Here is a 14,938-nt window from a genome sequence, read left to right as displayed (position 1 = left end):
GTTCACCCCCACTATTTGCTTTTGCTTTACTGGTTTTCGACTTAGATGTGGCTGTGGGCCTGCTAATCAGACCCACAGCCCTGCTGTTCTCTCTCTAAATTGATACTATGTACTTTAGGTGCATAACCCATTTGGATAGGATCACCTTATTGGCCCCTGTACAGTGTACCTTAGGTACCCAGGGCATAGGTGTACCCTAGGCCTACCAGGGGCTGCAGCATGTATTATGCCACCCCTGGCCTGGCCTTCCATTATGACACAACTGGCTGATCACTCAGCTGGGGCAAGGTTGTGTAATCACTCCTTGCTTAGGTGTAGTATTCCTATACCTAACTTACATATAGACACATGTGTACCTATCAGCCACTCCTCTGGCAGGCCTTAACAATCCTGGAGGCAGAGTGCTTGGTAACATGTGAGATGGTGCTCTAGCATGAGGTGAGCCTGTCTGCAGCTTTCGGAACCATGTCCTTATAGCTGTTCTATGATATAGCCTACCATATACTCTTAAAGTGCCTTATAATCTTAAACGGTTATGGTAACTATGGTTTGGCTTTATCAAAACCTGTCGTGTAAGGTGTCTAACACTTTGGAATAATACCCCCATCCCATTTCTGGGGATGAGGATATTATCCCTCCCTTCTAGAGGGAGAAGACATGTTGTAACCTACTTACCCGGTTAAAGTTAACCAGAGCCCCAGCATCACAAAATGGATGCTGCTGCCACAGACACGAGTCTGACCTCCTGCTGCTGGGAGTGATCCCGGCAAGGGAGGCTTGGACAATAGGTTTCCTGCCTTGGGAGGTGCGAGCACCACCCCAGACAGGCCTTAGTGTATTGGGGCAGGGAGGGATGAAAAGAATGAGACATGCCTGTGGCACACAAGGTGTCCCGTGCATAGTCCAGTTCAAACTCCAGCACTCCAGCCCCAGTCCTGGCGCGAAACTGGACAAAGGGAAGGGGGTGTAACCACCCCCCTCCCAGGTCCCACCCATAAGGCGTGACCTAGCAGGTAACCCAGCCCCCCAGATTAGTATAAGAGTGGTAGCTGGGTCCCAGGAGATTAGATTATCCTGAACCTGCAACTTGAACAGAAACTCTGGACCTTCGACATTCGACGAAAGAAGAAGACTGAAGAATCTCCCTTGTGGCCAAGGAGTGGCTATCCTGTGCAAACAGGCACCATCAAGAGACTACCCTTTGCTTTGCTGAAGTTCTACGAGGGACCGACTGCAGAGCCCGACCAGAGCCTTGACTTCCAGACTTCTCCGACCCTGATCCACATCCACAGCCGAGCTGAGATCCGTGGAGGCGACGAGAGACGTGGGACCGGCTACCTGGGAAAAGTGGCTAATATCTTCCAGCGCAGCTTCTGAGGCACCCTCGAAGTTGTGCACCGGGGATTAAGAAGCCCCAACCCCAAGCACCATCTGCACCGAAGATCAGCCCCCCACACTCCACGAGTCCTGCGTGGGGCCCTTCTGCATTTTCCTGCTTGCCGCGCCTGTCCGGTTGCTTGCCCGTTGGCTAGTGGCCTCTGTGACGACGCATCCCGAAATCTTCACTGCTGGTTTGGCTCCTCCAGACTGGCTCCCGCTTCCCTGCAAAAGAGAAGCACCCAGAAGTAAGTCCTCCGTTCTTCGTGTGTTCCGCATGCCAAGGCTTGGTGAGTCCTAGTTCAACTTTGACACCGCCGACAGCAAGAGCCTTCGTGGGACAGCTCGCCTCCTGGTCCTGGTCGTCCTCGACATCTCCTGGTCCCCGTGGCTGCAGCGACAAGCTTCACCTTCACCTGCAATCTTCACAACATCGCCTGGTTCCTTCCTGGTTACACGTGGTCACTGGCTAGTGACCTTGACTCTGTCCCTTCTGCTTGCAGGTCTCCTCTCTTCTTGATCCCAGCCTTGGGATCCACCGGACACTCTTCACTGACTGCCTGTCAGCAACTTTCCTTCAGGCATCCATAGAAGTCCACGACGAAACCCGACGCAAGTTCACACCTATGCACCCGCAGCCCGTGGGCTAGGTAACTTGGGTACTTCAGTGCTCACAAGGGTAGTGACTATCCTAGGGTCTAGTTTCCGAGTCTCGACTCTCTAGCTGCTTCAGAAGTGTCCTTAAACTGTTAATTTCTAACTGCTAGTAATTCTATCGACTTTTACGCATTACGCGTGAGTGTTTCCACTCTGCACCTGAATCCCGTGGGCCTCCCACTTCCTAACTGTTGCTAGTGTAGTGTAGCCCCAGCTATTCCCTAGGCCTAGGCCTATCCTATTTCCGTGACAGTGGTCCTTATACCACTTCTTTAGTATATGGTTTGCGTGGCCCCTAGGGCCTAACTGTATTACTTACTTGTGTGACTTAATGTATGCATAAATAAGACTGTGTTGTACTTACCTCTAATCTCATAAAGAGTGCTGAGGGTTTGTCTAGAATAAATACACTTTATTTTATATATATATATATTGTGGTGTCCTTTCATTTGGTATTCAAGGGATTAGATATGGTATCACAGCTGGCTTCACATGCCATTCAGAGTTTAGCCTAAGACTGCTCTTGTCCATGCTACCACTAGGATAGCTGGTCTATAAGGTTGACTTTACAACCAATCACCATAAGGGTTGTTTGGACTGATATAAGGTGTACACTAGAACTAGTGACATCATACATCAGGCCAACTTCTCACATTGGTGAGCAGCGGTTGGGATCTGAGCTTGCTGTTGTAATACCATTGTAATCTTGAGATACTAAATTGAAAGATCACACAGATATTGTTTAGGTACATATAACACAGATTATAATACTTAAGTCCTATTGGACTTAGTGGTTGTAGGTTGAAGGGAGTAACACACCCTGACTACAACTACCAGAGAGGTTTAGTAGAAACAACTAGTGTAGGTAGGTGCACACACCACACCCTCACTAGATCATGTCTCTGGGAGGAGATCAAGTAGATGCTCTCTCAGGAGGGGCAGGTCTGAAGAAGACCCCCTCTAGATATGATACCCTAACTTTTTAGGAGATGAGACAATTGTGTACCTCCAGAAAGTTAAAACAGGGTGCAAACCCTACCCTCCTTCAGCTAGTACAACTCCTAGAGGAGTATGATACTTTTAGGGCCTCACAGGCCAGTACCCTAGGTACAAAGGAGGGTCTACCCACCACAGATGAGTCAGATGGGACTTCAGATTAATAGGTAGACAGCCAGGGCCAAGTAGGAAGACTTAGCCAGGCTAACCTAAGCTTACGTGGGAGTTTGCATGGGGTTCCCCCATACAGACCCCCAAGTGGGCTTACACAGAGAAGCAGGAGGGACAGATCCCCTTCAAGGCAATCCATCCACTCCCATGTCTCTAGCATCTCTAATGCTGCCTCTCACAGGGGAATGACTTCCCCTGAGAGAAAGGAGCATGAAGCCAGAATGAGGGAAGCTAATCTGAGGATTCAGAGGGAAGAACTTGCCCTTGCCAAGGAGAAGCTTGCTCTGGCTAGAGAGCAAAAGTTAAGTGGGTCAGAACCCACTGGTGGCAGCAATATCCCTAAGGATAGAGACAGGCACTATGATAATAGAAACCTGAGCAAGATTGTCCCTCCCTACAAGTGTGGGGATGACATCCACAAATGGATAACTGCTTTGGAGAGAGCTTGCAAAGTACAGCAGGTACCCCAAAGTCAGTGGGCAGCTATCTTGTGGCTCTCCTTCTCTGAGAAAGGTAGAGACAAGCTCCTCACAGTTAGTGATGAGGATGCAGACAATTACACTGTCCTGAAGAGTGCTCTAATTGATGGGTTTGGCCTAACCACTGAACAATACAGGTTGTTGTTCAGGGATACCCAGAAGACACAGACTCAGGACTGGACTGACTTTGTAGATTGTGCCACTCAGGCTCTGGAAGGCTGGCTAGTGGGAAGTAAGGTTAAGGACTATACGGGATTGTATAATTTGATCATGAGAGAACAAATCCTTAACAACTGTCAAAACCAGCTACTGCATCAACACCTGATTGATTCTGATCTGACTTCTCCCCAAGAACTGGGAAAGAAGGCAGATAGATGGGTCAGGACTAGAGTTAAGCAGAAAAAGCAGAACAAGGGTGGTGATCAGAAAAAGGCAGACCAGAAGGGTAATGATCAGAAACAAAAAGACCAGAAGTCTTCACCAGGCCCCCAAAAGGCCCAGGGGGAGGGTGGTCCCAAAAAGGATAAAAAGAAAGATGGCCAAAAGAAACCATGGTGCAACTATTGTAAGTCCAACTCACATTGGTTTAGTGAGTGCACCAAAAAGGATAAGCCCCCAGCCACCATTGCCCCTAAGGCAACTGTACCCCCTAGTCCAGCTGTAAGTGGTGGTTCCCAGCAAAAGGGTGTAGTAGGGTTAACCCTGGGAACTGAGGAGGATTCTGGCCTAGTCAGAATACCTACTCAGGCTGTTCTGATCTGTGATGGGGACTTAGCTTTGTCCTCTACTGTAGGCCCCAGTAACCTGGGCAAGTACAGACAGACTCCTGTTATCAACCAAAGAATGGCTCAGGCCTACAGGTACACTGGGGCAGTGTCAAAATGGTGACACCTGCCTTTGTGGACCCTGGACAGATCATACTAGGTGAGAATCACCTAGTGACCAACGCTAGCAATGCCACTACCTCCCATAGTGTGGCTATTGTTAACTTCTCCTGGGGAGGGGTAACTGGCCTCAAGAAAGTTGTTGTTAGTTCAGACCTTCCTGTAGAGTGTTTACTGGGCAATGATCTTGAAACTTCAGTTTGGTCTGAAGTGGAGTATAGGACCCATGCAGAAATGCTGGGGATAGATGCACATGTCCTTGCTGTGACCAGGTCACAGGCCAAAAAGTGCACCACTGAACAAGTGCTGGATCCTGAAACTATGGACCAGTCACAACCCAAGAGAAAGAGCAGTAGGGTTAAGGCTGTGCCTTCCCCCTGCCTCAGGTGGTGGATCAGCCCTCCCAGGAGGATGATTCTGAGAGCCCTGAAGGAACTGTCCTAGAAGAACTTGAACCTGATCAGGTTGAGTTTCTTGGGACAGGGGGACCTTCAAGGGTAGATCTGAGGCAGGCTCAATTAGACTGCCCCTCTCTTGAACCCCTCAGACAGCTGGCTGCTGCTGAGGCTGCAGGGAATGCTCAAGGTACCCATAGAGTGTATTGGGAAGAAGGGCTACTGTATTCAGAGGCTAGAGACCCCAAGCCTGGTGCATCCAGGAGGTTGGTCATACCACTGAAGTTCAGAGGCTTCCTTCTTACCTTGGCCCATGATATTCCCCTTGCAGGACACTTAGGCCAGAACAAGACTTGGGACAGGCTTGTCCCTCACTTTCACTGGCCCCATATGTCAGAAGATACCAAGGAGTTTTGTCGCTCCTGTGTCACCTGCCAAGCCAGTGGCAAATCAGGTGGCACAACAAAGGCCCCCCTCATACCACTACCTGTGGTGGGGGTTCCCTTTGAAAGAGTGGGCATAGATATTGTAGGACCAATGGACCCACAAACAGCATATGGGCACAGATTCATACTGGTGATAGTGGACCATGCCACCAGGTATCCAGAAGCTATTCCCCTAAGGACCACAACAGCTCCTGTTGTGGCAAGGGCCCTGCTTGGAGTATTCTCCAGAGTGGGCTTTCCAAAGGAGGTCATTTCTGACAGAGGTGCCAACTTCATGTCAGGATACTTGACTGCAATGTGGAAGGAGTGTGGTGTGAATTACAAGTTCACCACACCCTATCACCCACAGTGCAATGGGCTTGTTGAGAGATTCAACAAGACCCTAAAGGGAATGATAAAAGGTTTACCAGACAAGCTTAGGCGAAGATGGGACATCCTTTTACCCTGCCTTCTGTTTGCTTACAGAGAGGTCCCACAAAAGGGGGTTGGTGTAGGAAGGTGGATATCTGACTATGGTTACCCCCAAATTTTTGCCTAGTGTCTAGCTGGTTTTTCGACTTAGTTGGCCTGAGATCCTGCCATTCAGGATCTCAGCCTAGCTGTTCTCTCTTTAAAATGGACTCCATGTACCCTAGGTACATACCCAATTGGTTGGATCACCCTGTGAGCCCCTGTACCAGTGTACACTAGGTACCCAGGGCATTGGTGCATCTAAGGCCTGCCAGGGGCTGAAGCATGTATTATGCCACCCCAGGCTTGGCCTAACAAATTTGACACAACTGGCTGATCACTCAGCTGGGGTAAGTTGGTGTAACCACCTCTTACTTAGGTGTAGTATACCTATACCTAACCTTAAATGGGACACCTGGTAACCTATAAGTCACTCCTATGACAGGCCTTAACAATCCTGAAGGCAGAGTGCTTGGTTCCATGTGAGATGGTGCTCTGGCATGAGCTGAGCCTGTCTGCAGTGGTCGGAACAACTTCCTTCTACTGTTTCCAGATATCGTCATACCATATACTCTTAAGTGCATTATGAACCTCGCGGTTAAATGCTATCTTTGGTTTGGCTTTATCAAAACATGTCGAGTAAGGTGTCATACGAATTGGAATACTAACCCCTCGCCAATTCTGGCGACGGGGTTAGCATTCCACCCTTCTAGAGGGACACGACATGTACAGTACCTGAAACCCGGGTAAAATCAGACATAGCCTAAGCTCCACAAAATGGATGCTGCCACCACAGACACAAGTCTGCCCTCCTGCTGCTGGGAGTCCTTCCAGCTTGGGAGGTGTGGACAAAGGGTTTCCTGCCAGGGGAGGTGCGTGCACCACCCCAGACAGGATTTTGTGTATTGGTCAGGTAGGGCTTGAAAGAAACCAGACATGCCTGAGGCTCACAAGGAGCCTCGGTGCATATGCCAGTTCAAACCGGTCCTGGGGCACACCAGCCCTGGACCTGGGGCGAGCTGGACAAAGGATTGGGGTGTAACCACCCCCCTTCCGGGTCCCACCCTTAGGGAGGGACCTAGCAGGTAGTTCGGCCCCTAGAATCCGCTTAAAGGTAGGAGCTGTGTCCTAAGACTTCAGACATCCTGGAATCAACTTGAAACTAAGAAGAAGACGGGAACTTCGACATTCTGCTGCACAGAAGACTGAAGGAAATCTCCCCTGTGGTCAGGGAGTGACCACCTTGCTAACGCAAGCACCATCCAGCGAATCAACGTCTGCTTTGCCGCCGCCTCCCGCCGGAGCCCTAGCCCAGAGACTGACAAGACCTGGACCTCCAGACCTCTCACCGCCCGATCCACAGTCCCTGAAAAGAGGAGACCCGTGGAGGCAACGAGACACGTGGAGCCAGCCATCTTGAAACAACCACAACAAGCTGCAAGTGCAACAACCGAGGCTCCCTCCGAGTTGTGCTTTGGGATCTGAGAAGCCCAACCCTCGAGCAGCATCTGCACCAAAGGTGAGCCCTCCAGCATCTCCACGATCTGCGTGAGGCCCTTCTGCATTTTGCCACTCGACGCGCCTAACCGGTTGCTGGCCCGCTGGCTAGTGGCCATCTTGGCGACGAACTTCAAGAACTACACCGCTGGTCTGGTTGCTCCAGACTGGCCCTTGCTCCCCTCCAAAGGAGCAGTCCCTCTGACCTTGCTGGTCAGAACCATCAGCTTATCTTGTTCTCCACAACAATTGATTTTGCCAAGGCTTGTTTGCTTCGATCAAGTCGCCGACAGCGAGAGCCTGCGTGGGACAGCTCGTGAACCGACTCCTGGATGTCGTCGACCTCCAGGGACCACGTGGCTGCAGAGACAAGCTACACCTTTCTTCCTGTTTGCACCCGACATCGCCTGGTACCCACCTGGTGCCACGCTGGTCACTGGCTAGTGACTGTGAACACTGTCCCCTCTGCTTACAGGTCTTCTACAACTCCGATCCACCCTTGGATCCACCGCATCTCTTCCGGACCGACCGCCTGCAGCATCTTTGTCCACAGGCTCCATTGACCCGATAGAAGAAACCCGACGCACTTCGACACCTATGCACCCGCTTCCTGTGGGTGAGGTAAAGCTGGCACTCCGGTGCCCAAGTGTAGAGTAACATCTCTAGTGTCTGTGTTTCCAATCTTAAGGTCATAGTCCATCCGGAAGATCCTCTTTGCAGTAACTTTGTAACTTTTACGCACCCATTGAAAACCTATGGGAGCACGCGTGTGACTATTTGCTCTGCACACGCCACCCGTGGACCTCCTGGTCACTAACTGAAGTTAGCTCCTTGTAAGCCCAGCGATTCTAGAGGCCCTAGGCCTTTTCCCTTTTCTGTTCGTGGTACTTATACCACTATTTTAGTATATGGTTTGAGCGGCCACCAGGGCCTATCCATATAAAGTGCAACTTCTGTGTATTCTACTGTAATCTTGTTTGACGATTTGTGCTCCTGTGCTCATAAAGAGACCAGGGGTTACTTTGAGAAATAAATACATATATATTTTGAATATATATGTGTGTGGTGTCCTTTCATTGGTATAAAAGGGGGTTACATTTGGTAAAACAGCTGGCTTAACACGCTTCAAGAGTTTAGCCTCAAAGACTGCTTAGCCTACGCTACCACTAGGGCAGCTAGTCCGAAAAGGTTGACTTACAACCACACCATAAGGGTTGCTTGGCATGGTACAAGGTGGTCACTTTAACTAGTGAACATCATATACCAGGCCAACTTCTCACATTGGTGAGCAGCGGTTGGATTTGAGCTTGCTGTGTTTTACCATTGTAATCTCTTGGTTACCAATTGAAAGATCACATAGGTACCTGTAGGTACATATAAAACAAGATTATATATACTTAAGTTCTACTGAACTTAGTTGTTGTAGAGCAAAGGGAGTAGCACACCCTGACTACAACTACTAGATAGGTTTAGTAGGTAAACCCAAGTGTAGGTAGATTGCAACACATCCACCCACACTTAAGAGCAATGGCTGGGGCAGAGGGGTCCACTGTACCTATCTCTGTTGAGAGTGACCCCCAGAGGGCACCATCCATCTTTGCTACCCTTAATCAAAATGAGCTCAGGCAGTTGGCAAATATCAGGGGCCTTAAACAGCCCAAGAATCCTACTTCTGCTGAACTCAGAGAGCTTTTACAGGCTGATGAAGATCAGAAAGCTCTCAGGAAAGCCTTCCAGTTAGGCCCCTTAGGGACAGAAACAGGAGGCCCCCCTTCTGAAGATGCTACTGAAGTACCCCTTTCCAATAGCCATCCCTTAGATGAGAATCATACTACAGAGGAAGAAAGTGGTGAGGATACAGAAAGTAGTGAGGATGAAGGGAGAACTAGCCCAGTGCCAAGTGTTATACTTGGCCCAGCTAAAATAAGGCTATTGGGGACTGACAATGGGATCATCCCATTGGATCTCCCCAGTGGACTTAACCAGGGGTCTGGGAGGCAAAGGAATCACTCAGGTGAATCTAATGCTTCTCATGCCTCTAGAGGCTCTCAAGGTCACTCCAGGAGAAGGATGACCACCCCTCAGAGGAGGGAACATGAAGCCAGAATGCAGGAAGCCCAGCTGAGGATCAGGAAACAGGAGCTAGAGGTAGCCCTGATGGAAGAGAAACTGAACAAGGCTAGGCAACCTAGAGAGAGTGGGTCTATACCCACTGGTGGCAGCATTGTCCCTAAGGACAAAGATAGGGTCTTTGATAATAGGAACCTGTCTAAGGTTGTGCCCCCCTACAAAAGTGGGGATGACATCCACAAATGGATGACTGCTCTTGAGAGAGCCTGCAAAGTGCAGCAGGTTCCTGAAGACCAGTGGGCAGCAATCCTCTGGCTCTCCTTTGAAGGAAGAGGCAGAGACAGACTCCTCACTGTTAGGGAGGAGGATGTCAGAAATTACAGAGCCCTGAAGAGTGTCCTAGTTGATGGGTTAGGCTTAACCACTGAACAGTACAGGTTAATGTTCAGAGACACCCAGAAGACACAGACTCAGGACTGGTCTGAATACATTGAATTTGCCACTAAGGCTTTGGAGGGTTGGTTGCTGGGAAGTAAGGTATCTGATTATACAGGATTATACAATTTGATGATGAGAGAACAGATTTTAAGTAACTGTCAAAACCAGCTCCTCCATCAACACCTGGTAGACTCAGATTTGACCTCTCCCCAAGAATTGGGAAAGAGGGCAGATAAATGGGTCAGGACCAGGATCAGGCCTAAGAATCAGGGTGGTGACCAAAAGAAAGATACCACCAAACCTCAAGAGAAGGGTGGGGATAAAGCAAAAGAGAAATCTTCCTCAGGGCCCCAAAACTCCACACAGGGTGGTGGGTCCCAAGCTCCCTCCTCTACCACAGGTAAAAAGCCTTACTGCCATGAGTGTAAAACTCCTGGGCATTGGAAAACTGACAGCAGTTGCCCAAGGGCTAAAAACAAAACTTCCTCCAATTACTCCTGTCACACCACCTATTACTGTCAGCAGTAATCCCCCAGGTGGTGGGAGTGCCCCCAGAAATCTGAGTGGGTTCACTTGGGGAACACAGGGGGACCCTGGCTTAGCCAATTCCCCTACAGCAACTACTCTTGTCTGTGATGGTGGCATGGGGTTTGCCAACTTCACTGCCTGTCCCAACACTTTGGGTAGGTACAGACAGGAGCCCTACATCAATGGTACCAAAGCTGAGGCCTACAGAGACACTGGAGCTAGCATCACAATGGTGGCCCATTGGCTAGTTCCCTCTGAGCAGCTTTTGCCTGGTTTCTCCTACCAGGTGACTAACATTGATGGCAAACAGAACAGTCATCCCATGGCAGAGGTATGTCTCAGCTAGGGAGGTGTCACTGGCCCTAAAAGGGTGGCAGTGTCCCCAACCTTGCCTGTGGACTGCTTACTAGGGAATGACTTAGAACTCTCAGCCTGGGCTGGAGTTGAACAAGACACCCATTCTAAAATGGTAGGCCTTTCACAAAAGGGTAGTGGGGTTGTGCCATTCACAACCCCTGTCCAAATAGATTTCCTCCCTGGAAAGGTTGGAAGGGCAGTGGTAGCCACAGCCCAGGCACAGACAGGCTTCCCTGTAGAGAATGGCAGAGCTGTGACAGTCACAGCTCAAACACAAACTGAGTGCCCCCCTGAAAAGGTTGGCAAGGCTGTAATGGTCTCAGCCTATACTCAGACTGACATAGGTGTAGTGAAGCCTGAAACTATGGATCACTCCACACAAACAGAGAGTAGTGGGGAGGAAGAAAAGTCTCCCTCTCCCCAGACATTAGGAAAAAGTCAGCCTCCTCAGGGAGCTGACCTCACCCCTTGTGAAGGAACTGCCCCAGAGGTAGCCAGGCCTGGCCTGGCAGAGCCTCTGATGTCAGTGGCCCCTTCCAAGGTGGGACCCAGTCTGGTGCAGGTAGCCTGCCTCTCTCTACCCTGCCCCAGTCAGCCCAGGGCTGCAGAGGTCAGGGAGGCCAGTGGACCCCCCGAGGGCCCCTGTCCACAAGAACCCCCCCATCAAAAGAATGAGGATTGCCTGGCTAGTAGCCCTAGTCAGGTGATGGGTAAAAACATTCCTGAGGGATCTCCTTTACAGGTAGTTAGGGACCTCCCCCAGAGGGATTCTGTTGGGCACAGGCAAACATGGGACCTTAGGGCCCCAGACCTGACCTGTCCCTCCGGTAAGCCCACAAAAGGGACCCAGCCTCCAGCTTTAGGTAGCCAGAGGCTGACCCTGAGAGCACAGTGCAACTCAGTTAAGGAAAGAAAGGCATCCATGGTGGAGGATGATTGGAGGAACGTTGAGGCCTCACTTTGAGGACACTCACTTCAGTACTCCATCTCAACCCCAGCCTTTTACTTTGCCAAGACACACCAAAGGTAGAGATTCCCTATGGTGGAGACCCTCTGATACCCTTAGGGTGAGGGATTGCTTAGTGGACCATGAGACAGGGGGTAACCATGCCAGTGCTGGTTCCTCCTTATATGGCCACTTGGGCAATATAGGCTTACCTGGTCAAGGTCAGCCTTATCTCCCTTCGTTTGGGGGGGGGGTTGTGTAGGAAGGTGGATATCTGACTATGGTTACCCCCACATTTTTGCCTAGTGTCTAGCTGGTTTTTCGACTTAGTTGGCCTGAGATCCTGCCATTCAGGATCTCAGCCTAGCTGTTCTCTCTTTAAAATGGACTCCATGTACCCTAGGTACATACCCAATTGGTTGGATCACCCTGTGAGCCCCTGTACCAGTGTACACTAGGTACCCAGGGCATTGGTGTATCTAAGGCCTGCCAGGGGCTGAAGCATGTATTATGCCACCCCAGGCTTGGCCTAACAAATTTGACACAACTGGCTGATCACTCAGCTGGGGTAAGTTGGTGTAACCACCTCTTACTTAGGTGTAGTATACCTATACCTAACCTTAAGTGGGACACCTGGTAACCTATAAGTCACTCCTATGGCAGGCCTTAACAATCCTGAAGGCAGAGTGCTTGGTTCCATGTGAGATGGTGCTCTGGCATGAGCTGAGCCTGTCTGCAGTGGTCGGAACAACTTCCTTCTACTGTTTCCAGATATCGTCATACCATATACTCTTAAGTGCATTATGAACCTCGCGGTTAAATGCTATCTTTGGTTTGGCTTTATCAAAACATGTCGAGTAAGGTGTCATACGAATTGGAATACTAACCCCTCGCCAATTCTGGCGACGGGGTTAGCATTCCACCCTTCTAGAGGGACACGACATGTACAGTACCTGAAACCCGGGTAAAATCAGACATAGCCTCAGCTCCACAAAATGGATGCTGCCACCACAGACACAAGTCTGCCCTCCTGCTGCTGGGAGTCCTTCCAGATTGGGAGGTGTGGACAAAGGGTTTCCTGCCAGGGGAGGTGCGTGCACCACCCCAGACAGGATTTTGTGTATTGGTCAGGTAGGGCTTGAAAGAAAACAGACATGCCTGAGGCTCACAAGGAGCCTCGGTGCATATGCCAGTTCAAACCGGTCCTGGGGCACACCAGCCCTGGACCTGGGGCGAGCTGGACAAAGGATTGGGGGTGTAACCACCCCCCTTCCTGGTCCCACCCTTAGGGAGGGACCTAGCAGGTAGTCCGGCCCCTAGAATCCGCTTAAAGGTAGGAGCTGTGTCCTAAGACTTCAGACATCCTGGAATCAACTTGAAACTAAGAAGAAGACGGGAACTTCGACATTCTGCTGCACAGAAGACTGAAGGAAATCTCCCCTGTGGTCAGGGAGTGACCACCTTGCTAACGCAAGCACCATCCAGCGAATCAACGTCTGTTTTGCCGCCGCCTCCCGCCGGAGCCCGAGCCCAGAGACTGACAAGACCTGGACCTCCAGACCTCTCACCGCCCGATCCACAGTCCCTGAAAAGAGGAGACCCGTGGAGGCAACGAGACACGTGGAGCCAGCCATCTTGAAACAACCACAACAAGCTGCAAGTGCAACAACCGAGGCTCCCTCCGAGTTGTGCTTTGGGATCTGAGAAGCCCAACCCTCGAGCAGCATCTGCACCAAAGGTGAGCCCTCCAGCATCTCCACGATCTGCGTGGGGCCCTTCTGCATTTTGCCACTTGACACGCCTAACCGGTTGCTGGCCCGCTGGCTAGTGGCCATCTTGGCGACGAACTTTAAGAACTACACTGCTGGTCTGGTTGCTCCAGACTGGCCCTTGCTCCCCTCCAAAGGAGCAGTCCCTCTGACCTTGCTGGTCAGAACCATCAGTTTATCTTGTTCTCCACAACAATTGCTTTTGCCAAGGCTTGTTTGCTTTGATCAAGTCGCCGACAGCGAGAGCCTGCGTGGGACAGCTCGTGAACCGACTCCTGGACGTCGTCGACCTCCAGGGCCCACGTGGCTGCAGAGACAAGCTACACCTTTCTTCCTGTTTGCACCCGACATCGCCTGGTACCCACCTGGTGCCACGCTGGTCACTGGCTAGTGACTGTGAACACTGTCCCCTCTGCTTACAGGTCTTCTACAACTCCGATCCACCCTTGGATCCACCGCATCCCTTCCGGACCAACCACCTGCAGCATCTTTGTCCACAGGCTCCATTTACCCGATAGAAGAAACCCGACGCACTTCGACACCTATGCACCCGCTTCCTGTGGGTGAGGTAAAGCTGGCACTCCGGTGCCCAAGTGTAGAGTAACATCTCTAGTGTCTGTGTTTCCAATCTTAAGGTCATAGTCCATCCGGAAGATCCTCTTTGCAGTAACTTTGTAACTTTTACGCACCCATTGAAAACCTATGGGAGCACGCGTGTGACTATTTGCTCTGCACACGCCACCCGTGGACCTCCTGGTCACTAACTGAAGTTAGCTCCTTGTAGGCCCAGCGATTCTAGAGGCCCTAGGCCTTTTCCCTTTTCTGTTCGTGGTACTTATACCACTATTTTAGTATATGGTTTGAGCGGCCACCAGGGCCTATCCATATAAAGTGCAACTTCTGTGTATTCTACTGTAATCTTGTTTGACGATTTGTGCTCCTGTGCTCATAAAGAGACTAGGGGTTACTTTGAGAAATAAATACATATATATTTGGAATATATATTTGTGTGGTGTCCTTTCATTGGTATAAAAGGGGGTTACATTTGGTAAAACAGCTGGCTTAACACACTTCAAGAGTTTAGCCTCAAAGACTGCTTAGCCTACGCTACCACTAGGGCAGCTAGTCCGAAAAGGTTGACTTACAACCACACCATAAGGGTTGCTTGGCATGGTACAAGGTGGTCACTTTAACTAGTGAACATCATATACCAGGCCAACTTCTCACAGTTGGCTACAGCCCTTTTGAGCTTTTGTTTGGGCATCCTGTAAGAGGACCCCTATGTTTAGTAAGGGAAGGATGGGAGAGACCTCTCAGACAACCCAAACTGGATATAGTGGATTATGTACTTGGTCTCCGCTCCAGGATGGCAGAGTATATGAAGAAGGCTTCTAAAAACCTTGAGGCAAGCCAAGAACTCCAAAAACATTGGCATGACCAAAAGGCTGTGCTGACTGTTAACCAGCCAGGGCAGAAAG

The 14,938-nt window shown here is 50.4% G+C and overlaps 1 protein-coding gene across 2 annotated transcripts in view; it reads right to left on the bottom strand.

Annotated features, from left to right (window-relative positions):
- DNAH17 (dynein axonemal heavy chain 17) overlaps nucleotides 1-14,938 on the bottom strand; it is a 14,992,541-nt gene that overhangs the window by 5,512,104 nt on the left and 9,465,499 nt on the right. The window lies entirely within an intron of this gene.

The sequence above is a fragment of the Triturus cristatus genome, chromosome 7, assembly GCF_964204655.1.
Source record: "Triturus cristatus chromosome 7, aTriCri1.1, whole genome shotgun sequence".
NCBI lineage: Eukaryota > Metazoa > Chordata > Amphibia > Caudata > Salamandridae > Triturus > Triturus cristatus.
The sequence above is the reverse complement of the archived record's forward strand: the minus strand, read 5'-3'. Positions and strand labels throughout refer to the sequence as shown.